This window comes from Macaca nemestrina, chromosome 7 (assembly GCF_043159975.1).
Source record: "Macaca nemestrina isolate mMacNem1 chromosome 7, mMacNem.hap1, whole genome shotgun sequence".
Lineage (NCBI taxonomy): Eukaryota > Metazoa > Chordata > Mammalia > Primates > Cercopithecidae > Macaca > Macaca nemestrina.
Genome location: NC_092131.1, coordinates 168,964,846 through 168,992,662, shown reverse-complemented (window position 1 = coordinate 168,992,662; position 27,817 = coordinate 168,964,846). Strand labels below are relative to the sequence as shown.

Sequence of the window (27,817 nt, the reverse complement as noted above, 5' to 3'; positions counted from 1 at the left end):
TTCAACCTCTGTCCTCCCAGGTTCAAGTGATTCTTCCACCTCAGCCTCCCTGGTAGCTGGGACTACAGGGACATGCCACCTTGCCAGGCTAATTTTTGTATTTTTTTGTTGTTGTTGTTAGAGGTGGGGTTTCACCATGTTGGCCAAGCTGGTCTCGAACTCCTGACCTCAAATGATCTGCCTGCCTTGGCCTCCCAAAGGGCTGGGGTTACATTCGTGAGCTACCATGCCCGGCCTCCCTTTTTTTTTTTTTTTTTAAATTAAAAAAAGAAACATCTCTGTGTTAGAGCTAACCTTTCACCTAGCTTTTGAAGCTTATTGTGCCAAAACCTTATCTGCCTCCTTATCTGGATTGACAGTACCAAGTTGTCTCCTATGAGCTGCAGTTGCCCTTGCTCAATCTAGTTGTAGGTTTCCATTTTGCCTTACCAGCTTGACTGAAGCTGGCTGATGATAGAATGAAACTGTCTCACTGCTTGTTAAATATTTACAGGAGTGAAAGATGCAAAGGCTTCCACAATGGGCCGGGAAGAGGCAGGATCTGTGTTTGAATGAAGACCACAGAGATGAGTTCTCAGAAGGAGGGAGGAGAACAATCTCCTGGCAGTAGCTTGCACAGTTCCATGGTGCCAGACTCAGTGGGGCTTGCCTCTAATTATCACTGGAAGCGGAATTCCAACAATTTGGAATAAAATAGGAAATGACTTGCACTTTATTTGCACGGAGTGTAGCTCATTTGATAGCCACCAAGTTCCAATATAGTCCTGAATGGTCAACTATCATTTTAATTCCAATTATGTAGGTATGAAATATTAGCCCTATTAGAATGTACATATATTCATTTAATAATCAGAAGAAAACATTAACAAGATTATTTTTTCCAGTTAAGAATGTAAAATCTGTACTTTACTAAAAACTTATAAGAATAAAATGGTTGTCATTCCAACACCACCATTGCGAATAATTGCTTTGTCTTAGTGTGGTAATTTTTCCATATGTATGAAATGTGTCTATAACACACCCATACGCAAACATAGATATACTTTGATTGCAAAATGTGCTTAGTCAGGGAGGCAAAGGGCCCCCCGTATGTTTATGTGCAATTGGTAATACACGGCATACAATTTGTAAATTGCTTTTTGTTTTTCATTTAAAAGTATATCATGAGTACTTTCACATGCCCCTGCATACTCATAGCTTAATTCCTGTCATTAAGTATTTCTCTATTGCCATGTATTTTGGTTTTTTCCTTAAAAACTCTTAATCATCCTTGTGAACATAGCATGCTGGAGGGATCTGGAAGGAGAGCTGGAGGGACGATTAGACACCCTCTTACTCGCCTCTCTTGCTTGCAGATGAGAAAACAGTGACCCAGGCAGATTCTATGACTTGTAGTCTGCCAAATAATTCGTGAAAAAACCAGACTAGAACCCGGATCTGTAGGCTCCTAGTTCCCAGTCTAACAGACAGTTATACCAGATACTTCTCATCTCAAATTTTCCGACCTTTTATATGAAATTGGAGCCACTGACCTGTCATTAGCAATGGTTATAAGCTCAATGGTTGCATACAGCAATGGTTAATTTTGATTGCTCAAAAAATGTCTTTCGATCACAGTTTGAAAGAGAATTCCTCTTTACAAGGCTTTCTTTGAAGTAGCATTTTTAAAATCCCTCTAGGGTTGTAAATTCTGTGGGCCCACAGGCCCCTTTCTGCCCAGTCTCCCCCTGTTGCCCCCTGCACTAGATGGGAAGCACCAGTATATATGAAGAGTCCCCCCGTGACCAGTGACATGAGTGAGAAAGACACCTTTGGTAAGCCTGCGGTGAAATCTGTGGGCTTGGGCTAGAATGGAGCTGCATGCTGGAATTTGGCCAAAAACTTGAACTTCACCCTCAAAAGCTGCCAACTCTCTGGCCTAATGTATCTCAGTGTTCCTTCTGTTAGAGTATTTTCATCTTGCTGTCACAGTTGTAATGCAGATTCCCTCCTGTGGAAAGTTACCTGGATGGGAACATTATCCACTTAACGAATGTATACTGGGAGTTGGCTAGTTGCCAGGAACGAAGGGACCAATGATGCATTCAGCTGATGTGGTACCTGCCTTCGAGGGGTTAGAGGGCAGTGACGGTGCCCACCCCTGGACGGGTGAGTGTAGTAGGCCATGTGGTAGGCGGCAGAGAGAGGGGAGAGGGTACTGTGGCGGTACTAGGGGATACATAACTTCAACTAGGAGGGGGAAGCAGTTGGGGAGAGCTTCCCAGAGGATGTGAATGAGAAAGAATGAGAAGCAGTTGCCCCGTGAAGACCGCAGGGTTTGGAGATGTGAGGAGATTTATTACAAAACAGGGAATGGCACATGGAAAGTCATGGAAGTTGGTAATAAGCCAGGATTTCTTTTCTCTCTCTCTCTTTCTTTCTTTCTTTCTTTCTCTTTCTTTCTTTCTTTCTTTCTTTCTTTCTTTCTTTCTTTCTTTCTTTCTTTCTTTCTTTCTTTCTTTCTTTCTTTTCTTTTCTTTCTCTTTCTTCTTTCTTTCTCTCTTCTTTTTCTCTTTTCTTTTTCTCTTTCTTTCTTCTTTTCTTCTTTCTTTTTCTTCTTTCTTTCTCTTTCTTTCTCTCCTTCCTTCCTTCCTTCCTTGCCTCCCTCCCTCCCTCCCTCCCTCCCTCTTTCCTTCCTTCCTTCCTTCTTCTTTTTTGTTTTTTGAGACAGAGTTTCACTCTTTTACCCAGGCTGGAGTGAAGCTGTGCAATTTCGGCTCACTGCAGCCTCCACCTCCTGGGTTCAAGTGATTCTCCTGACTCAGCCTTCCAAGTAGCTGGGATTATAGGCGCCCATCACCATGCCCCGCTAATTTTTGTATTTTTAGTAGAGACAGGGTTTCACCATGTTGGCCAGGCTGGCCTCAAACTCCTGACCTCAAGTGATCCAGCTGCCTCAACCTCCCAAGGTGCTGAGATTACAGGTGTGAACCACCGTACCCAGCCCAGAGTTTCTTTTACTTAATGAAACCACAGAGTATTGCTTGTTGTTTTACAAATGTTTAGAGAGGTACACTGCAGCCTGTCCTGATCCCCACAACCGAAACCCAGAAATAAAATATGTAGCATTTGTCACTTCGAGGGCATGCAATTAAACAGAATTTCATTTCTGATGTTATTAACAGCATTTCTAAAAGGCTCACCAGTACATCGACTTTTACATACTGCTAACTTGAGAGCTTTTTTCCCCATAAGACAATTATATTCAAATAGCTCAATGCTGATTTAAAAAGAAAGTCCCAGCAATTACTTTGATTTATTATACTACAGAGAGGTCCTATTGTATAGGGATATTTACCACTGGGCTTTCTGTTTTTTCTTGTGTGCCTTTATAATAGACTTTTTTCTCCCCTCTTCCTCTCAGAAAGTCAGCTTTCCCATCTGACTGATACTGGTGTTCCTGACCATAGCACTCCATCTCTTCTCCTCCAATCAGATGTGGGCTTGCAAACCATATGACCACGTGTGTTAGAAGTGCATATGATACAAAATCCATTGATTTTGAGAGAGGAGCTCTTTTCTGAGTAATACACATCTGTTCACGGGCATCAATGTTGGGGACCTTCATGATTCTCACCATTCTCAATCATTTCCCCTTCTTTATTTTCAGGTATGTTCTAAAGAGGAAAGCTTCTGAATAACTGACTTTCACATAGGTCAGGACCTTTATGCTGTGAATACAGAATATAAAATTTCATGTCTATTTCCTGTTTTGCAGGCCTGTAAACAGTGGGGATGTAAACAGCAGGGTACACCCATGATGGGTCATAGCTGTAGGCAAGGTGACCAGAAACCATGTTATTCACAGAGTAAGAGTGGTTTACAAGGGAGGCCTTAGGGGCCAGAAAAGCCAAGGTGCATTTCCAAAGAAGGCTTTATAAGCCTCAGACTCAAGGGGTGAATAAAAACCTGAAAACGAAAATCAAATAGGCAAGAGACTGGTGAATTGTTTTTGTTGTTGTTGTTGTGATATTATTGTGTAACAAACCATCCCAACATTCAGTGGTTACAACAATGAACATTTATTTCATCATCATATATCTATTAGGTCAACTGTGGCTCTGCTTGGCTCGGCTGAGATTGGCTAGGCTTGTCTGGACTGGCTCTAGGGGTTGGAGTCACATGGACCCAGCAGAAGGAGCAGCCATTACCTAGGACATGTGGCTCTCTGGGCAGAGGACAGGAGGACAATAGTGGAAGCAGCAAGTGATGCCTCTGCTCAGAGCTTGCACCTGCCATTTCCTCTACATGGCCCAGTCTACAGTCAATGGGGTGGGGAAGTATTGGTGAACAAGGGCAGGGAGGGAAAACTGTGAATAAATAGTACATTCTACCCCAATAGTAGATAAGAGAATATGTTTGTTGGAAAAAGCAAAGAGGGTGGAAGGTTAACATTTCAGGATACCAAAATGAAAACAAGGGGACATCAGAAAGCTCTGGTTGGCAGAGGCCTCTTTCATTGGGCCCTTGTCACATGAGATCTGAGAAAGACAGAGCTGGGATGGACACCAGGCTCTAATGAGAGGGGCTGTGTATCTGAGAGTGATGGTCAGTCAGGCCCAGCCCAGCATCTGCAGTCTTTGGAAGGCTTACCTTATAGTGATGTTTTAAATTTTAGATTCAGGGGGTATATGTGCTTGTTTGTTACACAGGTATTAAATGCACAGTGGTGGAAGTTGGGCTTCTAGTGTTCTTATCACCTAAGTATTGAATATTGGGCTTGTTTGTTTTCTGTTTTTTTTTTTTTTTCTTTTTAATTTACCTTTTTTTTTCTTTTTTTTTTGAGACAGAGTCTCGCTCTGTTGCCCAGGCTGGAGTGCAGTGGCGTGATCTCCGCTCACTGCAAGCTCCACCTCCCGGGTTCACGCCATTCTCCTGCCTCAGCCTGGGACTACAGGCACCCGCCACCACGCCTGGCTAATTTTTTGTATTTTTTTTAGTAGAGACGGGGTTTCACCGTGTTAGCCAGGATGGTCTCAATATCCTGACCTCGTGATCCACCTGCCTCAGCCTCCCAAAGTGCTGGGATTACAGGCGTGAGCCACTGCGCCCAGCCTAATTTACCTTTTAGCATTCAGCACTCTTTTCATCTTACTGAGGATTGATGTAATTCTTTTCTGGCTGGTTGCACAAATAAAAATTTACCAACTGGACCACAATTATGTTTAATTGAATACTTTAACAACAACAAAATATTCAACTGACCTAGTAAGCGTTCAGTAGTTCTAGCCTTGGCCCGTGTTATTTTGTCACTCCTCTTTCCTAAAATTTTAGGATTTATTTTGAAATCTCATCAGGAATGCTTTAGCATGATCATTAAATAAACGTTCCCAGATGTGAAGGTGATGCCATTCTTGGACACCTTGACTTAAAAACTCCAAGTCGTCCAATTCCTGGATCATATCTTTTAAGTTGACAAGTATAGGTGGCTTTACTTGTGGAATGTCCCTCACCTCTCCTGTCTATTCCTGCCACAACCTGGCACTAATTACCTCTCACCTGGATAATTGCATTAGCCTCTTGGGAGCCTCGTAATCAGTTGCTACATTATGTTCAACCACTATATTATGCATTTTTTCTCATAATTTTTATTTTGAGATAATTTGAGATGTACAGAAGTTTTGAGAAAAGTACAAAGAATTCCAGAATACCCAAATCTAGATTCCCCATATATTAACACTTTATAACACTTGCTTTCTTCATTCCCTGTCTCTCACTTTTATACACATACATATATGTGTATATATATCTCTTTATTTCTGAACAATTTGATAGTTGCGGACATTATGTTTCTTTACCCGTAAATGCTTCAGTGTACATTTCCCCAAAACGAGAACATAAGCTCAGTATAGTTATCAAATCAGGAATTACACTGACACAATACTATTTTCTAATCTACAGACCGTATTCAGATTTTGCTGATTACTCCAATAATACCCTTAGCTTAAAAAAAAAAAAAATTCCAACAACAGATGCTGGTGAGGTTGCAGAGAAATAGGAATGCTTTTACAATGTTGGTGGGAATTTCAATTAGTTTAATGATTGTGGAAGACAATGTGAGGATTCCTCAAAGATCCAGAACCAGAAATACCATTTAACCCAGCAATCCCATTACTGGGTATATATCCAAAGGAATAGACATTATTCTATGACAAATACACATGTATGCATATGTTCATTGCAGCACTATTCACAATAGCAAAGACATAGAATCAATTCAAATGCCCATCAACAATAGATTAGATAAAGAAAATGTGGTACATACACACCATGGAATACTATGCAGTCATAAAAAAATAAAAAAAAAAAATGAGATCATGTCCTTTGCAGAGACATGGATGGAGCTGGAAATCATTATCCTCAGCAAACTAATGCAGGAACAGAAAACCAAACACTGCATGTTCTCGTAAGTGGGAGCTGAACAATGAGAACACATGAACACAGGGAGGGAAACAATACACATGGGGGTCCGAGTTGGGGGAGGAAGAGCAATAGGAAAAGTAGCTAATGCATGCTGGGCTTATTATTTACAGGGTGGATTCATAGGTTCAGCAAACCACCATGGCACACATTTACCAGCGTAACAAACCTGCACATCCTGCACGTGTACCCCAGAACTTAAAATAAAAATAAAAATACACCCAGATGACATGTTGCATTCAGTTATCATGTGTGTTGAATTTACTTCAAAATCATTTCTCAGTTTTTCTTTATCCTTCATGGCATTGATGACTTTAGAGAGTACAAGCCAGTTATTTTATAGAGTAGTGCTCATTTGGAGTTTGTATGATTTTTTTTTTTTTTTCCCCCAAGACAGAGTCTCGCTCTGTCGCCAGGCTGGAGTGCAGTGGCTTAATATTGGCTCACTGCAACCTCCGACTCCCTGGTTCAAGAAGTTCTCCTGCCTCAGCCTCCCGAGTAGCTGGGATTACAGGCACACACCACCACGTCCAGCTAAGTTTTGTATTTTTAGTAGAGATGGGGTTTCACCATGTTGGCCAGAGTGGTCTCGATCTCCTGACCTCGTGATCCTCCCACCTCGACCTCCCAAAGTGCTGTGATTACAGGTGTGAACAACCGCACCGGGCCTGTTCGATGGTTTTTTATGATTAACATCACTTTTTTAAAAGTTCCACTCTGGCCAGAAAAATAGCTTCAGTTATTGCCTAATATATCCCCAGCAAAGTTCGTATGTTCTGGCCTTAAGGATCTGACCTTACCCCTCTTTCCAGCCTAAGTTTTTATACCCCAGCCAGACTGGACTACACAGTCGACAATTATCTCTGACTGTTCTTAAGATATTCCTTCACACTGGATCATTTTCCTATTCTCATTCCACCGATTGACCTCTACTCTTTTAAAGACAAATGCAAATGCCACCTGATATGGTTTGGCTGTGTCTCCACCCAGATCTCATCTTGATCTGTAGTTCCCATAATCCCCGTGTGTCATGGGAGGGAGCCGGTGGGAGGTCACTGAATCATGGGGGCGGTTACCCTCATGCTGTTCTTGTGATTGTGAGTTCTCATGAGATTTGATGGTTTTTATAAGGGACTTTCCCCCGCTTTCCTCTGCACTTCTCCTTGATGTTGCCATGTGAAAAAGGACTTGTTACCCTTTCTGCCATGATTGTAAGTTTCCTGAGGTCTTCCCAGCCCTACAGAACTATGAGTCAATTAAACCTCTTTCCTTTATAGATTACCCAGTCTTGAGTATTTCTTCACAGCAGTGTGAGAATGGACTAATACGCCAGCTGAAAATGTTCATATTTTCTCCCCAGTCATGGAATCATCCTTTCACCTTATTGATCCTCTCTTGCCTTTATTTAGAGTTTTATATTGACCACCATCAAAATTAAAATGGAATTATGAAATATAAGCCTATGAGCACTTTAAAAAAGGAAGGAGTAATTGTTAGTAGCCAGCATCCTACAGTCAGGGCAAGATACATCAGCATGGCTGGGTGCGGTGGCTCACGCCTGTAATCCCAGCACTTTGGGAGGCCGAGGTGGGTGGATCACGAGGTCAGGAGATCGAGACCATCCTGGCTAACACAGTGAAACCCTGTCTCTACTAAAAATACAAAAAATTAGCCAGGTGTGGTGGTGGGCGCCTGTAGTCCCAGCTACTCTGGAGGCTGAGGCAGGAGAATGGCGTGAACCTGGTAGGTGGAGCTTGCAGTGAGCCACTGCACTCCAGCCTGGACAACAGAGCAAGACACCATCTGGAAAAAAAAAAAAAAGATACACCAGCATAATGTCATTTCCTTTTGTGATAAGATTGTGACACTGAAAGCTCAGGAAAATAACAGAGGCATCTCCATCTGAGCAAGGCATGTGACCAAATCCTGAAGTGTGGACCAGGTATAGAAATGGTGAGCTGCACAGATTCCTAGCCCCTGGAACCCTCCTCTCCCAACACTGGGGCCACCGATACCCCACCTGAGGCTCAACCTTGCCCTGTCTCAAGGAAAGAGCTATCAGGTGGTCTAGCCCAGGTCACAACACTGGCCAGTCTAACTCAGACTCTGTGTAGTATTTTTAGTCTGCTTTCTGCCTCCTGAAACCAAGTCCCCACTTGGTGTCCAAGTTTTAGTGACTATGTCTAGTTCTTATTTTTCTTCTGTGCCTCAGGGTTCATTTTTTACCTCCAGTCCCATGTTTTAATCTTAATTATAGCTTCTCCTAGAAACTGAAGTCCTGTCCTTGAGCGTGACTTTTAGCTGGGGCTTTTGATTCTAGATTGTTTTCCTGATGCAAATGTGTCTTGGATTTCTAAATATCTGCCTCTGTAATCCCTATCACTCTGCTCCTTTTAGAATAAGCCCATTATGGTATGTGATCCTCATTCTCTGCCTTGCCCAGCTGACTACTTGCTTGTTGTCTGTTACCATAATTTCTAGACATTGGCTGCTGCCTATATCTGGAACTGAGTTCCCTTCAGCACTGACATGTGGATCTGTCTTCTGATGCCTGACCTCCCCTTTGGCAGGTATACTTTTATGTAGGATCCTTTCTAAGTTGTCCTAACCTGCCATTCCTGACCATAGATAGCCAGACTGTCTCTCATGACTGCAGAGTGTTAGCTAATTAAACACCTATGTATGTGGGCGGTTGACTGTGGGGTCAATGTCAGTTTTTCAGAAGATCTTTAGAGGATACTGAAGGGTTCTGGATTTGATGCTGCTGCGCTGTTGAACTTTTTTGTTTCAAAGGCTAGAAGAAAGCTGGAGAAAGAATGTTTATCAGGTTTTCAGATGATCTGTAGCTCTTGGGAAGTAGTAAATATAATCCTTTAATACTTTGAGAATATTCCAAGACTACTATAAAAGGGCAAGACAAGTAATAGATATATTAAAATCAATAAATGTAAAAACCTTTACTTAGGTTCTAAAGGTAACTTCCCAAGTACAGGGAAAGAAAAAAATCTATTACCATAGTGATCAATACTTGACAATCCAGCAGCACTGAACTACAAGTAGCTCCTTTTTACATCATGCTGTTTCTCATTCTCTGGCTTTGACTTGACTTTTCCATGAAGAAATTCCTTCCCCACCGCTTTCATCTGCCTAACTCCTCCCCATGCTGTAAGACTCAGTCTCCTCCCCAGAGCCTAATTGAACAACCCAGCAGTGCTATTTGCTTTTCTTCTGTAGTTCCATGTGTTCCTCCTCCTGGTACTGAACACATTATGGAATAGGTATATGGCTGCATCGTCTCCCAGAGGTGGCTGTGAGATCTCTAACAACTGCGGCCAGTTCTTCTTCATCTTTTATATCCAGTGCTTAGCCAGGCCGTGGCACATAGTGAATGTTGATTAAGTATCTGAAGATGCTGGAACAGGCTTGGTCCTCCTCTAGGAGTGAACCCATACAAGATCTAAAATTGCTTTGAGTTACTTTTCTGAAATCTACCTCTGAAACCTGCTTTTTTATCCTTGTCTGTCCCTTATTGAAGGCATTTCACTTTGGCTCTTAATATTTAACTTGACTTGCTCCTCAGATGATTTGTTTTTAGTTCTCCCTTGCTTTTGGGCCTACCTTCAACTTGGAGTTCATTTTTCATTTTCTCCTCAGCCTGGGCCCCCAAACCCAGGACAAGGACTGGCCTGTTCACTCCTCTGTCCACATGCCCAGCTTCTGTTCCTGAGACCCAGCAAGGACGAAAGGCATTTCCTCGACTAGCCCTGTCCTGCCCCCTCTATCCTCCCAGCACGCACCGTGCTCTCTTTGGCTAGGATGATGGCTGCAGCAGCAGGGCCTGGGGCTTTAGTCGACTTCAAGTATAAGACAAGCGATCAGCGTGCTATAGCTGCAAGAAAAGCACATGCTTTTGCATAATTCACGAGTAGAGTATAATAAATACCATGAGAGGAAGTGACTCCATTATACTCTAAATAGATAGATCCAATTCAGGCATCACATTTAAGAATAATACAAATTTAGTTCCTCTACAGAAAGCAAACCAGAATGCAGAAAGATTTTCAGGCCCTATTCTGGAAAATGGATAACCCAGGGGTACATGAGTTCAATATAAGAATACCTGTTATAGAAAAAAGGTGTTAGAAACAGCATAGCTTTCTAAGTAGAGATTAAATTAAGATTTTTGCTTAGTATCACAGAAATTTCCTCTCAATAAGAACTATTCAAATGCAAATGGACTGTTTTAATAGATTATAGTCCATCATTTTATATGTATATTTAAAAAACATAATATGTAATCATATATAATTTATAATATATACTTTTATATTTATATCATATTATGTATATGCTATATTTTTTAAGAGTGTTAGGAAAAATTCCTGGATACTAGATATTCTACAGAATATTTATGCACTCTTGAGGGAAATTGGACTACATAACCTCTAAGATCCCTTTAGCTTCTGAAATTCCAATCCTGTGAATGTATAAAGCACCCATGTCAGCCTATTTTGTAAATTTATACTTGTCTTATTGGTCCTACTATATTGCAAGCTCCTTTTATACAGAGATATTATATCTAATTCACCTTTGCTACCCTTGTAACAGTACATATATATTATACAGACTTGCTCAATAGGCATCTGATGCATAAATGTATGAATGTATGGATGGATGAATGGATGGATGGATGGACGAATGGATGGATGGATGGATAGATGAATGGATGGATGAATGGATGGATGGATAGATGGATAGATGGATGGATAGATGAATAGATGGATCAAACAAAAACCATGTGGACTTCTCTAAGATATTTTATGTGATCTTGGGAAATCCCTCAATTCCTTTCTCCAGTTAATGAAATGAACATTAACTAAGGATCCTACTACCTGCAGTGTTGGAGGAAATAGTAAATGTGTGAATTTAAAGATGCTGGAAACGTAAAACGTTAGGCAAAAACAGTAAAACAGTATTTTGTTAATGATATTTGTTCCTGTCTCAAATCCTTCTATTAAAATTTAATTTTTTTTTTCAAATTGTGGAATTTTGTAGCTGACATTGAAGGCTCAGATGCATTTTTATCTGAGATTAATTTTTTTTACTATGCCATATTCTTTGTAAGAAATCTTTACAGAGCCATAAAATCTTTTTGTGGCATGGGTTAGAATACATTAACTCAACAATATGGCTTTAGTTATACTGCCTAATTTCAATGTGAGAAAAATATCTACTTCACTATTAATTATTAACAGTAGCAGAAGTAGCATAAACACATATTTGTCAGGGCTCAAAGCAAGAAACTATTCCATTTTTTTTCCCATAGGATTGATGAGTTTGTCCTTGCAGTTCACATCTGTTGGGCTACGTGCTCCAGCCCCAAATCCCACCTGATTTACCATATTCACGAGCTAACACCAGGGTGAGCTCCTGATCAAAGCCAGATCCATCACAGCCAGCCCTTTTCCTCAAAATCTGAGCTTGAGATTAAATATCAGCCTCTCTCCTCATAGCTGTGCCTATTACGTGTTAAATTTGATGCTTACTTTTGCCATGTTTCCCAGTGCATCCCGAATAATTGAGGAAGTCTTCCTGGGTATTCATTGTTTAAATTGCCTTTATAATGTATATGTATATATTATTGGGTCTATGCTGATTATAGTCTTCTGGGGAGCATTTATTAATTGAGATTCTTTGAGTTACAAGTAACATTTTAGGCAGTTTAAGAAAAAATCACAAATTTAGCTTCAGGCTATTGGTGCATCTGATGGAATGCAAGACCACAGAGCTAGATAGTGACGGTATCAGCACTAGCACCCTGCCTGCTGATTAAGCCTGTTGCTTGCACTATTTTCAAAATTCAATTATTCACTTATTAAAATTTTTTCTCACCTCCTGTATATTTTCAGTGATTGTTGGCCCTTTTTATTTTTCAAGTCCACTTCAAGTAGGTTTATGAAGATTGCCCTGGCTGAGGTCATCTCTTTATGAGCCAGAGTGTTTTATTTGCCATCAACAGTGAAAGCGTATTTATCAAACATGCTATCAATCTCAGTAACACAGAATCCCTGTTAATGACATATTTCTGATAGGACAGTACAGTCAATATTACCTAAGTTCTTCAAGATTCCAAATTGCTTCCTGAAGTCTTTACAAGAAATGAAAGAGAAACTGTAATTAGGTTTTTATTGCTGCTTCTTTCCATTAAAAAGTGTCAGTTTATATTTGCTACATATGAAAGCGTTAACAGAATATTTAAATAGCTCAAATCTAAGGCATTGCATTGCAGAGAAGATACAGGCTTTATCAGAAGCTAGATTAGCTCTGTGCCACCAGAGGGCGACCTAACCTAATTATGTGGAAGTGTGAGACTGGAGGGGTTAAAATCGAGTTAGCCCTGAATGGTTGAGGGGCGGGAAGGGAATTACAAACAAAAACATACACAATGGAAAATTAGAATAAGCACACACAAGCCTACAATTTTCCAAGTCTTCCTAGTCATAGGTCCTTGCTTCCAAAAAACTTGTTTCATTCATTAAGGACTGTTTGCTACCTGATATTTTAATGACTTGCCTTGGCTATTTTTAATCCTTGCTATTGCCTCATTGCAGGCGGCGGTCATCACTGAAGTGTTTCCTTAGGTTAAATAATTATGTAGAAAGTAACGCACTGCACTATTTGCAACTCACTGCCGAAGATGGAAAGGAGGCCCTGAGCCACTCCAAACACACAGGGACTCTCATGAGGTATTGTCCCATTACGTCCCTGTTTGCTTCCCCACTGTTATCATGGCAATTGCTCTCATGGTCTAACCCAGATTCCTAGGAGTAGAGTACAAACCACTTTCTCCCCTTGTGTCTTCAGTAGTGATGGGAACAGCTTGTGACACATACGAAAAGTTTTGTTGTATCTTTTCCTTGGACTTTTCTTCTCCCACTGAAATAATGTGCATTCTTTTTAGCTTATTTTCAGACATTATATGACATTGCTACTTTCCAATTTTCCTGTTATTTTGATGTTCCCTTTTAAAACAATAGAGTTGCTTGTTTTGAAATTATTTTAACTAATAACAAAATTAGTTATTCTGGCTGATTTCATTTTTAGTTTTCCTCTTGTGGTGTCAAGCAGGGGTCCATCTGTGTGCCATTGGTGAAATGGTGGTTTGGTTTTAATTCAGACACATACCAGAGCCAGCCATTCAGTCTGAGTTCATGCTGCCTTCTATTCCTTCAGCAGGAGCACACGAAAGCAGTCTCCACACCTGTCTCCAGACACACAGCCCATCGCTGCCTGAAATCGGTGCTTTGATTCTCAAATGCAGTTACTGGGCAACTCACAGTCCCCTGCATACTGAAGGCTGTTTCCTAGGCAGACCACCGGCATAGCCCAGACTGCAGGGGCCTGTGCAAGGATGAACCTCTGAAGTTAGGTGGCTGCTGTCCTGCGTGGTGTGCACGTTTCTTACAGCATTCATCCCTAAGAATATCTCATGAAGACAATCTTTCCTGGGACACAAGTCAGGCAGCAGCTGCAATAGGTGTGGCAAGCTTCCAAGCTATGTGTCACACTGCAACCATGTGGGCATTAAGGAGTGTGTTTTCCTGGCTCCAGACCTGAAAAGTAACTCTGCCCAAGATAACTAGCTGCCCCAGGACTCAGGGCAAACAGACACACATGCTGCCTGGCCAATGCCGCGTCCTTTCTGCTCTAGCGAGAGACGCTCCTGTTAAAACATAAACACAACCTTGTTGGATGGAAGGGGATTGTCGCAAACTCACACACAGCAGGTGGTCAAAATGGAGGCATGTTTTCTTTAGTAAATGAATGATTCTTCTCCTCCTATTTTCATTCCTTGGGCTTTTGATGAGGATGAAAAAGAAGCAAGACATGATCTGCTTTTTTCCATTCCCATTCTTACCAAGGGCAGTGGCAAATAACTAGTCTCTCTAGAGCTTAGCATATTAAATATTAACGACCAAATAAGAACAGAAAGTCTCTTTCCAGCCCTATGATTCTGCCTCACACAAAAAAGTACTTAACATTTCTTCAGATCTTTTGCTGTGTCAGGCACCCATGCTAAGTACTTGGTATACATTATATCATTTAATTTTCACCACAACCTTTTCAGGTGGTATTACTGTTATTCCCATTTTACAGATAGGGAAGCTGAGGCTGGTGGAGTATAGGAAATTTGCTCAAGTTTTCACAGCTGGTAAGCTATAGAGATGAGGTTTGAGTCAGCATTTGTAACCGTACTCTAGTCAGGACTTAAAGAGTGTACTAGAATAGAGCATGTATACAGGGAGGACACATTGAGTTCTATGTCAACAGTCATAAATCTTCACTGAAGAACTTATGTTGTAAAAATAGGTGTCATATCCTGCCAGTTTCTCTAACTGAAGGAAAATACCAGAATCTGATGGGCTTTGTGGCTCTACGGAACAAAGAAAGGCTCCAAGTTGCAGAGAACAGGTTCCAGCTTGAATGGGGCATGGACCTTTCTCCTACCTCTATCCCTCACCCACTGAACTCACATGGCAGCTGCAATGGCCTGAGGGAGGGTGGGCCTCCCAAACTGCTCAGGTTTTAGCCTTCAAGTGGACATTAATCTTCTTGAGCTGTAAGATAGATGCCCCCTTATTCTAAATTAATACATTTTGCAAAATTGAAGATTAATAAACATAAATCAATTGATACCTACAGAGTATGTATCCGGCATTCAAAATCTTGCTGGGTTCTGTAGAAGATAAAAAAATACATATATACAACATAACTTCTGGTGTGAATTTAGCTATTAGCAAGAGGGAGAGGACTCTAGGTTCCATGGCCACTCTAAGCTGTTCCCAATTCCTCGGACCAGTCACCCCTAAAGGCACATTCTACTTTTTGTTTCAGCAAGACCATAATCAGTGGTCTGCAGCAGTGGTTACTCAACAAGCTTTATGCTCTTAGGATTCCTTGGACTCTTAAAAGTTGTTGAGAACCCAAAGAGCTTTTGTTTATGTGGGTTATATCTAATAACATTTACTACCACATTAAAGATTAAAACAGGCCGGGCGCAGTGGCTCACGCCTGTAATCCCAGCACCTTGGGAGGCCGAGGCGGGCGGTGGGGTCACGTTCTGTGGTTCACAGCGTTTGTTTTTCCGCTCTTTGCAATAAATCTTGCTGCTGCTCACTGTTTGGGTCTGCATTATTTTTATGAGCTGTAACACTCACCACAAAGGCCTGCAGCTTCACTCCCGAAGCCAGCGAGACCACGAACCCACCGGAAGGAAGAAACAACTCCAGACTCGCCACCTTTTAGAGCTGTAACACTCACTGTGAAGGTCTGCGGCTTCACCCTTGAAGTCAGCAAGACCATGAACCCACCAGAAGGAATAAACTCCGGACACATCTGAAGAAACAAACTCCGGACACACCATGTGTAAGAACTGTAACCACCGCGAGGGTCCACAACTTCATTCTTGAAGTCGGTGAGACCAAGAACCCAGTGGGAGAAACCAACTGCAGACACATTACCAAGGCCTAATTCAGGCCAAATTAGAGGTGGCCAGCGTGGCATGACTTGAGGGATATCTGGAATTCTACTCTGGGGAAAAAATAGTATCTTTGAAAACACAAATGAGAAAACTCATTTCAAGTGATTCAATTCTTTTAAAATGAAAATATTCCCCCCCCCTCCCTATTAGTATAAGACCACTCTCAGAACTATTGGATATTCCTGCCAGCTGTGTCATTCAGGACTCAACAGAATACACACACACACATGCACACGCCCACGTGACGCACACATCGATTTACTGCAGGAAATTATGTAACAGGGAGGCTAGGCACATACAAATCTGTAGGGCCGGCTGTCAAGAAGGGCAAGCTGGAAACTCCTGGGCAGGAGATGGTGTTGCAGCCTTCGGACAAAATACCTGCTTCTGCAGGGAACCCTCAGTTTCAACTAATTAGATTAGGCCCACCCAGATTATCCAGGGCGATCTTCCTTACATTAAATTGACTGTAGATATTAATCACATCTACAAGATGCTTTCACAACAATGCCTGGATTAGTGCTTGGTTGAATAACTGGGGACCATGGCTTAGCCAAGTTGACACATAAAACTGACCAGTGCACTACTTTATTGTAAATTTGTCTACTTTTCCCTTCCTAATAAGTTTTATAAATTAAAAAAATTCAACACCTAGGAACTGAAAAATGAAAAGAAAAATACAGAGCAGTAAGATAGAGAAAGCTGGTCAAAAGGTGGGGAACAAAAGGAAGATAGACAAAGAAAGCTCAGAAACTGCCACAGAGAGACACGCAAAATTAGAGAGGGGTGAGGACAAGGGACAGGAACACAGAGGAAAGGGGTGACTGTTCCGGAGTTTAACTGCTCTTATCACTAACTTTAAATTAGGAATTCGAGAAATAATCATCATTCGTAACCCTTCATTTTCCTTATTCTTGGTGCTGAATGGAATCGCTGTCTGAGTTTGCCAGGTAGGAAAATATAACTCTTGGAGCTCAAGTGACTTTAAATGAAACTCATTAACTTGAAACCCTGGCTGGAGCTGGCCTCTGCAATACAACTTCCCCATTCCTGCACTCTCTGTTGAGATAGGTTTGGTTCTTGCAAGTTTGCCTAGGGAAAATGTGACCGGTCTCTTCTTTTGGTCAAGGTCTTGGGCTCTGTCGTCAGACCGTGTGGAAGGAATCCTTTAAGATGGTCCCAGTGAACTCCACCTCTTGATATTCATGCCGTTTGTGTTATCTCCTCCCTGTTAGTGTGGGCTGAGGCTAGTGATTTGCTTCTTATGAATAGCATATGGCAGAGTGATGTGATGTCACTTCTGCAATTAGGTTACAGAAGATAGGCTTGCATCTCGCTTTCACCCTCTGTCTGTCTGAATCTTCCCACATACTTGTTCTAGTGAAGCAAGCTGCTATGTTCTAAGTCACCTTATGGAGAGGCCCATGTGATAAGGAACTGAGGATGGTAAGTGACTTGAGTTCTGTGCCTCAGTTAACTCATTTGTAAAACGTGGACAATAATAATACTACTGATGGCAAAGGGCTATTGTTGGACTAAATGACTTAATACATGTAACCAGAATAGTGCCCAGCACACAGGAAATGTTAACTTACTACTACTACTACTACAGGTACTGGTCTACTATGATCATTTAAAGTTCAGAGAAAGATCACCATGTATCTCCTTCTAGAGAAAAGCACAATGTTACTGCTGGGGAATTAAGAATAAATGCTGCCTCTTAGGGAGTTAGTCTTAAATTTTCAACATCAGCTTCCCAAGCTTCTGCTAGCTTCATGTAATTCTAATCTTGGGATGGCAATGTCCTTGTCCATAGATGGCCCCTGAGAGCCCAGTGCCTTGCTGAGCCCAGAATATTCAAAAAGATTTCCAAAGTATTTGGAAAATATCCTCCACAGGTATCTTTTCCAATTTGTCTTTTTTTTTTTTTTTTAATCACTTTGTGATTTTTACCAAAGATTTTCAGTGCCTGGTCAGGGAGTTACCTACTAAAAAAAGTAGAGAGGACGTCTGGCCTCAGAGACTGGCGAGGAATCACTTAACTGGAATGCTGAGTAGAGACTGCACCTGCCCTGTCAGTGATCTACTCCAGAATCTTGCAGGGCTTTTTCCTCAAGGGATTCTGACTGGGCTGCAGGGAGTGCAGGTGTCTGCAAAAGGGAAAAACCAAACTGAAGGGTCATTATTGGTCATGTCTCTTCCCTTAACTGTACATCAAGGCTAATATTTCACCCTCTCTACTTTTATTTATTTATTTTTTTGAGACGGAGTCTCGCTCTGTCGCCCAGGCTGGAGTGCAGTGGCGCGATCTGGGCTCACTGCAAGCTCTGCCTCCCGGGTTCACGCCATTCTCCTGCCTCAGCCTCCCGAGTAGCTGGGACTATAGGCGCCCGCCACCTCGCCCGGCTAATTTTTTGTATTTTTAGTAGAGACGAGGTTTCACCGTGTTAACCAGGATGGTCTCGATCTCCTGACCTTGTGATCCGCCCGTCTCGGCCTCCCAAAGTGCTGGGATTACAGGCGTGAGCCACCGTGACTGGCCCACCCTCTCTACTTTTCTAAGCTGTCTTATTGGGAATGAATGAATGAATGAATGAATGCCTCAATGATATCTTTAACACACCTGTTATAGTGAAAGGAAGCTTCAGGTAACGAATATATTTGATTTTTTAAAAACCTGCCAAAAGGTAACAGATGGAATGTTAAGTAATAGCTAAATAAGCCTTGCAATTTGGCGGAAATGGACCTGAACTCAGATCTCAAGGAATTCTTCTACTTCTAGAGATGCAAGAATGCCATAAATGTACCGTCTGTTGACCAAGGCAGGGAAATCGTCACTCAAGTGGATTTCAATCTATTCTCTTTTGTCCCTTCCCAAACTGCTCTCCATAAGCTTGCAGCAGTTGCTGTGTGGCCTTAGAAGTAGTACCCGTTAGCTGTGTGGATAATGAGGAAGAATAAACAACCTCTGAATACAAGTGCTTTGGATCAATCTGTAGGATCTAATTTGACTATCTCAAATCTGAAGTCATTAAGAGTTTTTTTTTCTTCTCTGCTTGAACTGGAGGCATTAAAGCACAGTGATTTGGTTTGGCTTTAAAATTAGATAGACTAGGGTTTAAATCCCAGTTTAGCTGACAACCCTTAGGGAGATTTCTTAACCCTGACCCTCAGTCTCCTCATCTGTAAAATGGCAGTAAAAATGCCTATTTCACAGGGTTGTTGATAGCTATTATGATGACTTGAGAGAGAACATTTAAGATGGAAGGGCAGGGCAGGGGTGGAGAGAGGCTGAAAGCTGGATCTACCTCTGGGAGTGATGATTTCTGAAGAATGGCATTGCCACTCAGTAAAGCGCTTTGCGTAGTCCAGTATAACTGAGGGGTTGCGTGAAGCAGCAGTCCGGGCCCCAGGCCTTCCACATGACAACCAGCATCTCAGTCAGGGGAGCTCTCAGGTCCAATCAGTGTATTGTTGCCTCTGTTCTGCCAGTCTGAAAAGAAATCGTGCCATAGGGTTAAGCCTAATCCTATTTCCTCATGGGAGCTGCTTCTGACCACCCTAGCCAGTGGCAGTCTCGCTGGACACTCAACTTCTACTCCACTCCCTGGACACTAAACTTGCATTGCTGCTTACCTTACTGTACTATGTTCTTTTTTTTTTTTTTTTTTTTTTTTTGTGAGACAGAATCTCACTCTGTCGCCCAGGCTGGAGTGCAGTGGCGAACTCGGCTCACTGCAAGCTCCGCCTCCGAGGTTCACGCCATTCTCCTGCCTCAGCCTCCCGAGTAGCTGGGACTACAGGCGCCCGCCACCACGCCTGGGTAATTTTTTGTATTTTTTTTTTTAGTAGAGCGGGGTTTCACCATGTTGGCCAGGATGGTCTCAATCTCCTGACCTCTCGATCCACCTGCCTCGGCCTCCCAAAGTGCTGGGATTACAGGCGTGAGCCACTGCGCCTGGCCTTACTGTACTGTGTTCATATTTTGTCTTTGAAACTAAGTTGTAGCTCCTTGAGGGAGAGAGGTAGATTTTTATCTCATTTGAATCACTCCCAGTGATAATATACTCATTATCTGAAGCTTCCTTTCCTTATAACAGGTGTGCTAAAGATACCATTTTTATCTTCTTTGAATCACTCCCAGTATTCACAGATGCTAAGAAGTGTGCTCCCCAACTTGGTCTGCGAATCCCTAAGGTTCTGTAGAGCTGACTCAGGTACCTCACCTACGATGAGATCACTGGGCACCCAGTGCCAAATCCTGGGACCACCATCCACATCTCTCCTGCAGCTTCAGCCAGAATAGCCCGTTTTCATAGGTTTTGCCTCTGGATGTCAGTGGTGATGATGATGATAGCGTATTTGTTGAACACTGGGTTTCCTCCCATTGTTGAGTATTTGGTAGCCCAATTTCCAACCGCCCAAGGGCTTTCTCTGGCAGCTGGAGCCGGCTGAAAGTGCCAGAGAATTAACACCCTGGGAGCAGCCTTCACCCAGTGACTGACCAGAGTTAGCGTCTAAATACCCCAGCTTCCTTGTTTTTCTGAGGGTGACTCTGAAGTGCATGTTCCTCACTGGTTCCCAGAGTTCCCCAGTGAACTGGACTCCTCATGCACAGAGGTAACTGGCTTGATAACTTGCTCCTTACTGGCTTCCTTCCCTTTCCTGTCTCACTTTCTCACTCTTACTGGTACTTTCTGGGATCATCTCCCAAATCAGGGTCTGCTTTTGGAGAAACCAGACAGTAAATCAGTATCTGCTCATTGCCAGTCACTGTTCTAAAAACTTTATAGATGGGCCGGGCGCGGTGGTTCACGCCTGTAATCCCAGCACTTTGGGAGGCTGAGGCGGGTGGATCATGAGGTCAGGAGATCGAGAGCATCCTGGCCAACATGGTAAAACCCTGTCTCTACTAAAATACAAAAAATTAGCTGGGTGTGGTGGTACATGTCTGTAGTCCCAGCTACTTGGGAGGCTGAGGCAGGGGAGTCGTTGGAACCCGGGAGGCGGAGCTTGCAGTGAGCCGAGATCGTACCACGGCACTCCAGCCTGGCCACAGAGTGAGACTGTCTCAAAAAAAAAAAAAAAAAACCCAACAACAAAAAAAATAAAATAAAATAAAATATAAATAAGTAAATAAATAAATTTAAAAACCCCAAAACTTTATAGAGATATTGACTTTTCAATTCTTCAATCATCCTCTTAAATTTGTTTTTAAATTTTGCTTTTCTTTTTTAAATAAGAAAATTGAGACATGGCAAGGTTAGGTATCTTACTCGGGTTCACAAAGCTAAACAGTGCCGGTGCCAGGATTCAAAGCAAAGGGCTCCAAATTGACGAGACTCTGCAATGTGCTGATCCAGGCAGGTACTCTGCCCATTGGATGAGAATCATAGCTTCCTTGCAGAAGTCCTTGGCAAAGCTCATTTCCTCTCATTAACTCCTGAATCCTGTCTTTGCATTGAAGTGTTTCAGGTCTAGATAACCTTTGTCTGTTGTTTGAAGGCATCTCTTTGTTAGAGGTGTCAGTTCTCTTCTTTTTTCTTTTTCCACACACCAAACTCAGTTGTGGAAGCCAGCACAGGGTCAATGCGGCAGGGAGAAGTGTGTGTCCTGATGTCTTGACTGAGTGACTCATTATTTCTGCTGGTTCCCTTGCCAGTGTCAGTTATTGTTCCTCCAAGGATGGTGGTACCAATAACAGAGATAGAAAGATTGGGAGGAAGGAGAAGCCAGTAGGTCTGGAAAAGGGGAGCTCATGGGGAGGGTCCTTACTTACAGGATAAATTCTGTTTTAGTCATGTTGCATTTGAAGAAATGTGATACACTCAGTTGGAAGTCTCCAACATACAGTTAGAAAAGTAAATCTGTAACTTGGAAGACCTGGCAATAAAGATCTGAGCATAGAGGCTGTGGTGGCTAAAGTCATGAAAGAGGGTAAGATGAGTCTGCAGAAAATGAAGGAGGTTCAAATTTGGAATCTTAGAGAACATCCATTTCTGATGTCAGAATGAGAAAGAGAGGTCATCAAACGAAATCAAGAAGGAAGAGTCAGAGATGTAGAAGAGTCTGAATAGTGCTAGGACCTGGACCCCAAGGATGGGGAGTAGTTCCAAGAAATAGTAATGAACCAACAGGGCCAAATACTGAAAGGGTTGAGAAGAACAAGAACCACAATTAAAGGGTGCTTAAGGTGTCTCAACGTTTGAGGTCATAGACTATAATGTTGAGGTAGAAACTAAGAAGTGGAAGGATATGAAAATTGTGAAGTGACGTGTAAGTCATTGATAAGGTTTGGCTGTGTCCTCACCTAAATCTCATCTTGAATTGCAGCTCCCACAATCCCCACGTGTCATGGGAGGAACCTGGTGGGAGGTGACTGAATTATGGGGGCAGGTCTTTCCTGCGCTGGTCTCATGATAGTGAATGAGTCTCATGAGATCTGATGGTTTTAAAAATGAGAATTTCCCTGCACAAGCTCTCTCTCTTTGCCTGTTGCCATCCATGTAAGACGTGACTTGCTTCTCCTTGCCTTCTGTTATGATTGTGAGGCCTCCCCAGCCTCCTGGAACTTTAAGTCCATTAAATCTTTTTTTTGTAAATTGCCCAGTCTCAGGTATGTCTTTATCAGCAGTGTGAAAAATGGACTAATACAGTCATGCGATTTAGTAAATTAATATTTTACATTTGTAAAGGGCTATTCTAAAACCACCTTGACATGAGATTCACCAATCCCAAAACCTCCTCAACACAGTGTTTTTACATGTAATAAGTACTTAAGTGAATGAAGTGATTAAGCTCAATCTTAATTTTCTTTTCCTTTTTTTTTTGTTGTTGTCTGTTATTATAGTTTCAAAGAATAGTCAATAATCCCTTAGGGAACAAGCACTTTAGGTGGTCACTAGCAAATTCTCACACATGTGTTAGCCATTTTTAAAAGAATTCGACTACAGCAAATTCACTAAACATTATAACTTTATAGAGGACAATATTTGATGATTAAGAAGACACTCCAGGATCTTGCTCTATGTCTGGGTCATTACACTGAATTTAATTATGAAGAAAGCAGGGAAAATAAATACCAGACAAGGAGCCCAGAGATCTGGGCTTTGGTCCCAGTTTTCATCAATTCAGTTCACAGTTCACCTTAGGGGGCCTTAGTTTCATCATCTGCAAGTAAGGTGTTGACTCTATTGGTGATTCCCAAATCAGTGCTGGTCTTGATGAGGTTTTCATCTCCTTTGCAGGAAAAGGGGAGAGTGAGTGATAAAGAGAGAGAGGCAGAGAAAGAAAGAGATTATGTAGTGAGTTATTCACAAAGTCAAATTTATTCTTTTTTTTTTTTTTTTTTTTTTTTGAGACGGAGTCTCACGCTGTTGCCCAGGCTGGAGTGCAGTGGCGCGATCTCGGCTCACTGCAAGCTCCGCCTCCCGGGTTCCCGCCATTCTCCTGCCTCAGCCTCCTGAGTAGCTGGGACTACAGGCGCCAGCCACCGCGCCCGGCTAATTTTTTGTATTTTTAGTAGAGACGGGGTTTCACAGTGGTCTCGGTCTCCTGACCTTGTGATCCGCCCGCCTCGGCCTCCCAAAGTGCTGGGATTACAGGCTTGAGCCACCGCGCCCGGCCAAATTTATTCTTAATTCTAAGATTTGTCCTTTTTACTGTCTTATGTTAAAAAGTCCTTTCTTTTATACAATGGTAATAGCCATTAATTAGCAGTTTGATTATCAATGTGCTTAAAAGCAACACAAAAATATGGCAACCCCATGATACAGCTGAAAATTGTCTGTAAATTTTTGCTGGTCTATGCACCCATTGAACTTAGACTCTACATTCTCAATTCCAGATTGTATGATAAGGTACAAATGTGGTAGTTTAAGATCTCTGACTTCTGTTTGGACCTCAGATGAGAGCAACAGGAGCCACCCAGCAGCACTGCAGGCCTCCTGAACTCTTAAGAGTCCACAGCATTCTGCCATGCTTGTTGGCGACAACAGCAGCATTCTGACAAGGAATTGCAAAGCAGAGCTCACATCCTAGGACACTGGAGCTCTGAATACTAAGAGAAATTGCGTGTCCTTTAGTGCAGAGAGAACGAAGATTTGCTTTGTTAGATTCATTGGATTATTTTAAAGGAAATTTCACCAACTCAAAGATACTGGAAATGAGATCTGCTCAGAACAGGCTATAGGGACAAGTTGAACCTGGGAGTTGGCCATATAATTACTACCCTGGAACCAGCATGAAAGTCAATTACCTACATTTTTACCTACTGAAATGTGGGTCTCAGCCTGGTACCTGAAATAAATGACACAAAACTGTGTTCATCTCCTTACCCACTGTGTGCCCACCTATTTCAGCAGGAACTATTAAAACTGCAGCGAATCAGAGCAGATTGTTGCTGGCAGAAGCTTCAATAAATCTGTGCCACTGAATTACAGGAAGACTTAAAATGCAGAAATTAGAAGTCAAAGGCATTGAGTTTAGTGTGAGACTTATCTGATTAAGTGTAGTTTCATAAGCCACTAGATCTCAATCTCAGAAAGCCCAAGGGAAAACCTGAGGGGGGTGGAAGGTGACAATTCCACCTTCCAGAGGAAGTCATAGATTTCAATATGCCATAGCAACAGAATACATCTCTCATTAAAGATGCAAACATAATACAGCTCAGAACAAGCTCCCTAGGAAACAAACAGGGAAAACCAGTGTTGGTGTTCGTCATTAACTTGCAACACATGAGATCTGCCCAGAATGTTTTGCTTATTGGGGCAGGAAATCATTTGCTGAAATCAGAAACATTGTGTCTTTTTTTGTGAGTAAAGGCCTCAAAAAAAAAATCGAATGAGAATAGAACTTTAAGAGAGGCAAGAATACAAACAGACCGGAAAGGCAGGCATTGGAAACCAACACAAAGGAGGAGGACAGGGAGAGATCTGCAAGAAATATCTAGGTGTTTTGTGCTGAGCACTTGTACGAGATATTCTGCTAAACATTCTAATCACCCAGTCATTTAATCTTTAAAATACACCCAAAAGTGGGTATTTTCATAAAATGCAAACAGGCTTTGAGAGTTTCAATTATTTGCTCAGAATCATGCAAATGGTAGAGTTTTGCCCAGGACTCAAACTTGTGTTGCTAATGTCAAAGCTGTTGCTATACACAATGATTACAGTATAAATGTACTTTTAAACAGAGGCTGACCTGCAGGAAAATGCAAATAAACTACTATAATGCTGGTGGCTTAATCTATTGCTTTAACAACCCTTTCCAACTGGCGACTCCTTGAAGATGAATCAGCTCAATGGATGGAACCTTGCAAGACCATCTGCCTCCTAGGCTTCCGCAAGTGTGCTCAGCGTGCCTCCATCTCCGCAGTGCCTCAGAGGTTGTCCCAACCCTCCGGAACAAAACCCCTTGAGTGATTTAGTTTCCGGAGCCTTTCACCAGAATGGCATATTAACTTTGGCCTCATAATGTAATCCTCCAATCTTAAAATATCAAAAAGAAAAAGAAGGAGAAGGTGAAAAAGAAGGAGTAGAGGAAGGAGAAAAGAGGAAGAAGAAGAAGGGAGGAGGAGGAAGAAGAGGAGGAGGAGGAGGAGAAGGAGGAGGCGGTGGCAACGACGACATTTCCATGTGTTCAGCTTCAGGAAGGTATCAGTGACTGGATCCTTGCCTGTGTTAAGCAGTTGCGATGTCTGTGGCTTTTGTAAGCAAGATAATGCACATATCATCAGAAAAAGAAAATTTTTTTTTGTACCTGTCCCCTCTCTATTGAAGAAAGGAATCTGAATCAAGGATTTTGGTATGGCTTCCAAGTTTTAGGACAAAGGTATATTAGTATACCAATTTAGTAGCTTATTATAAAGATCTTGGAAACTAATGATAATTTTTTCTTAACATTAAAAAATGACTTCTGTAAAATGTGTATACCATCATTCCTACTGGCACCAAATCAAAAGCAGGTGTAATCTCAGGAGTTATTTCTTTCTGTTCACAGGCTTCCCTGGCGACAATATCTTCTTGCCTTATCACCAGTAAAAGAGCTTCACAATTTGAACACCTGAACAAAAAGCAGGGAAAAGTGTTTTTTTTTTTCTTTTTGCTAATGAAAAACATACATAAATCTTCAGTCAGTATATAGATAGTACTTGTGTATACGGTGAGATATTTTAAAAGATGGTAGCTAGCAGAGTCAGCTTCCTCAGCTCTACAGTTCTTTTCATCATTTCCTTTTATACTTTCCTTAGGCAAAACCTGAGTCAATGCAGACCGAAGCCATGAATGCAATTAATGGAAGAAATGCATTTTCAGCAAATGGATGATGACTCCTATAGTTAGGAAGTGAGGCTGAAATGGAGAAAGATTTAGTGTTGTGTAGAGTTTAATATATTGCTGATAACATGGGTGAAGGCTATCTTTATCAAGTGTGACCCCTTAGCTTCCGTGTCTCCAAGCATGGGAAGTCCTAGCTAGTTAAAGCTGAAGCCTACCTCCCCTATGGCTAAATGAACGAAGATTTATGAGGCTTTTAACCAGAATGAAGGGGCCAGGGTCTTTGGACAGCAAATAGAGTGGAGCTAACTGGGCTTCCTACAATTGAATCCGTGTCCTTGGCCTCATTGAGACCACTTGGGCAACTGGCTACCATGAATAATACGATATAGCAAATGAGATACTGACTTATATGAGTGTGGACATTTTCATTAGCATTTTAAAACTATAGCAGTATTACTGTTAAGACACAAATAAGAGGCCCTCTTATGTGAGAAAACCCTCAAGACCAATACTTTGAGAACCTGCCAGAGGAGAAAATAATACATGAATTTTATTTCAATAATCAGGCTTCAGATTTTGTCAGGCCTTTAAAATTATGTATGTAAAAGGTATAAAAGTGCTATAACAATAAAAATGAAAAATTTCTGGTTTAGCCCCCACCTGCTGTTGATATTGGCCGCACAGTGCCCCAGCATTCAAAAACAGCAGGCTTCGAGGTCTGACTTTGAACCATGCCAGCATTCCAAAGGTATTTCATTTCTCTGTGGTGTGCACCTAATTGAAGTCACAATAATGGCTGATAGCTTTCTCCAGGGCTTTAGAAACCTGGGGCGCTTTGGGTTTTTCTTTAAAAATGTAGTAGCTACAATACCCTCTAAGACCTAAGGTCCAAATCCTCTGGCTCTCTAATAAGAGTAACTGGTTTTGAGAGAGACTCAGTTTAAAATATAGGCTGTGTGGAAGCAAACCCAACATGTATGGGGTATGGGGGGCATGGAGGTGGTGTATGAACCTGATGCTTTCCACTTTGCTATTCTAGAAACAAGGCAGTATAGTGGAGAAAGTACTGAAACGTATTGAACTTGGAGTCAAACAATCTCCTCTTACTTGGAGAAGGTACTGAAAAGTATTGAGACTGTTTTACCCCAAGTAGGAGGAGATTGTGTGACTCCTTTTACTAGTTGTATGAATTTAGACAAGTAACTTACTATTAGTTTATTCTCTCCCAGTCTTAATGGGTGAACTAATAGCAAAACAAGTATCAAAGCAGTGTCTGAACTACTATTTATTTATACCTACATGACGACAACATCATTATTGGTGCATCTTTGAGAAATCTTAGAGAATGGAAGAAGTACCAGTAGATTTCAAATAGAAGTAAATGTCCACCTTCCCCAGTTTACAGGCTGAAACAACAATCCAAGACTACATGCTGAACTCCAGAACAATCTTAGATTTTGATGATTAAACAGCTTACTTTTGGGCACTCTAGAGGAACACAAAGACCATCAGGGATCCAAGTGGATGCACCAATGGTGTT

The 27,817-nt window shown here is 41.8% G+C and overlaps 2 long non-coding RNA genes across 7 annotated transcripts in view; one reads left to right on the top strand and one right to left on the bottom strand.

Moving 5' to 3' along the window:
- LOC105467277 (uncharacterized) overlaps positions 1 to 14,441 on the top strand; it is a 45,681-nt gene extending 31,240 nt beyond the window's left edge. The window contains exon 6 of one of the 5 annotated variants that reach the window (XR_011606202.1): positions 13,693 to 14,441. This is a non-coding gene — a long non-coding RNA (uncharacterized lncRNA). Of the gene's footprint in view, positions 1 to 13,070; positions 13,339 to 13,692 lie in introns of those variants that run through there. The other 4 variants (XR_978736.2, XR_011606204.1, XR_011606205.1 and 1 more) reach the window with 4 other exon arrangements.
- A 2-nt stretch (positions 14,442 to 14,443) lies between these two features.
- On the bottom strand, positions 14,444 to 23,481 carry LOC105467279 (uncharacterized). Of its 2 annotated transcripts, none has more exons than XR_978738.3 (3): positions 23,083 to 23,481; positions 19,309 to 19,493; positions 14,444 to 18,150 (listed from the first exon to the last, which is right to left on the bottom strand). It is a non-coding gene; the product is annotated as an uncharacterized lncRNA (long non-coding RNA). The 2 variants fall into 2 exon arrangements; XR_011606207.1 differs by lacking the exon at positions 23,083 to 23,481 and adding an exon at positions 21,780 to 22,372.
- Positions 23,482 to 27,817: the final 4,336 nt, after the last annotated feature.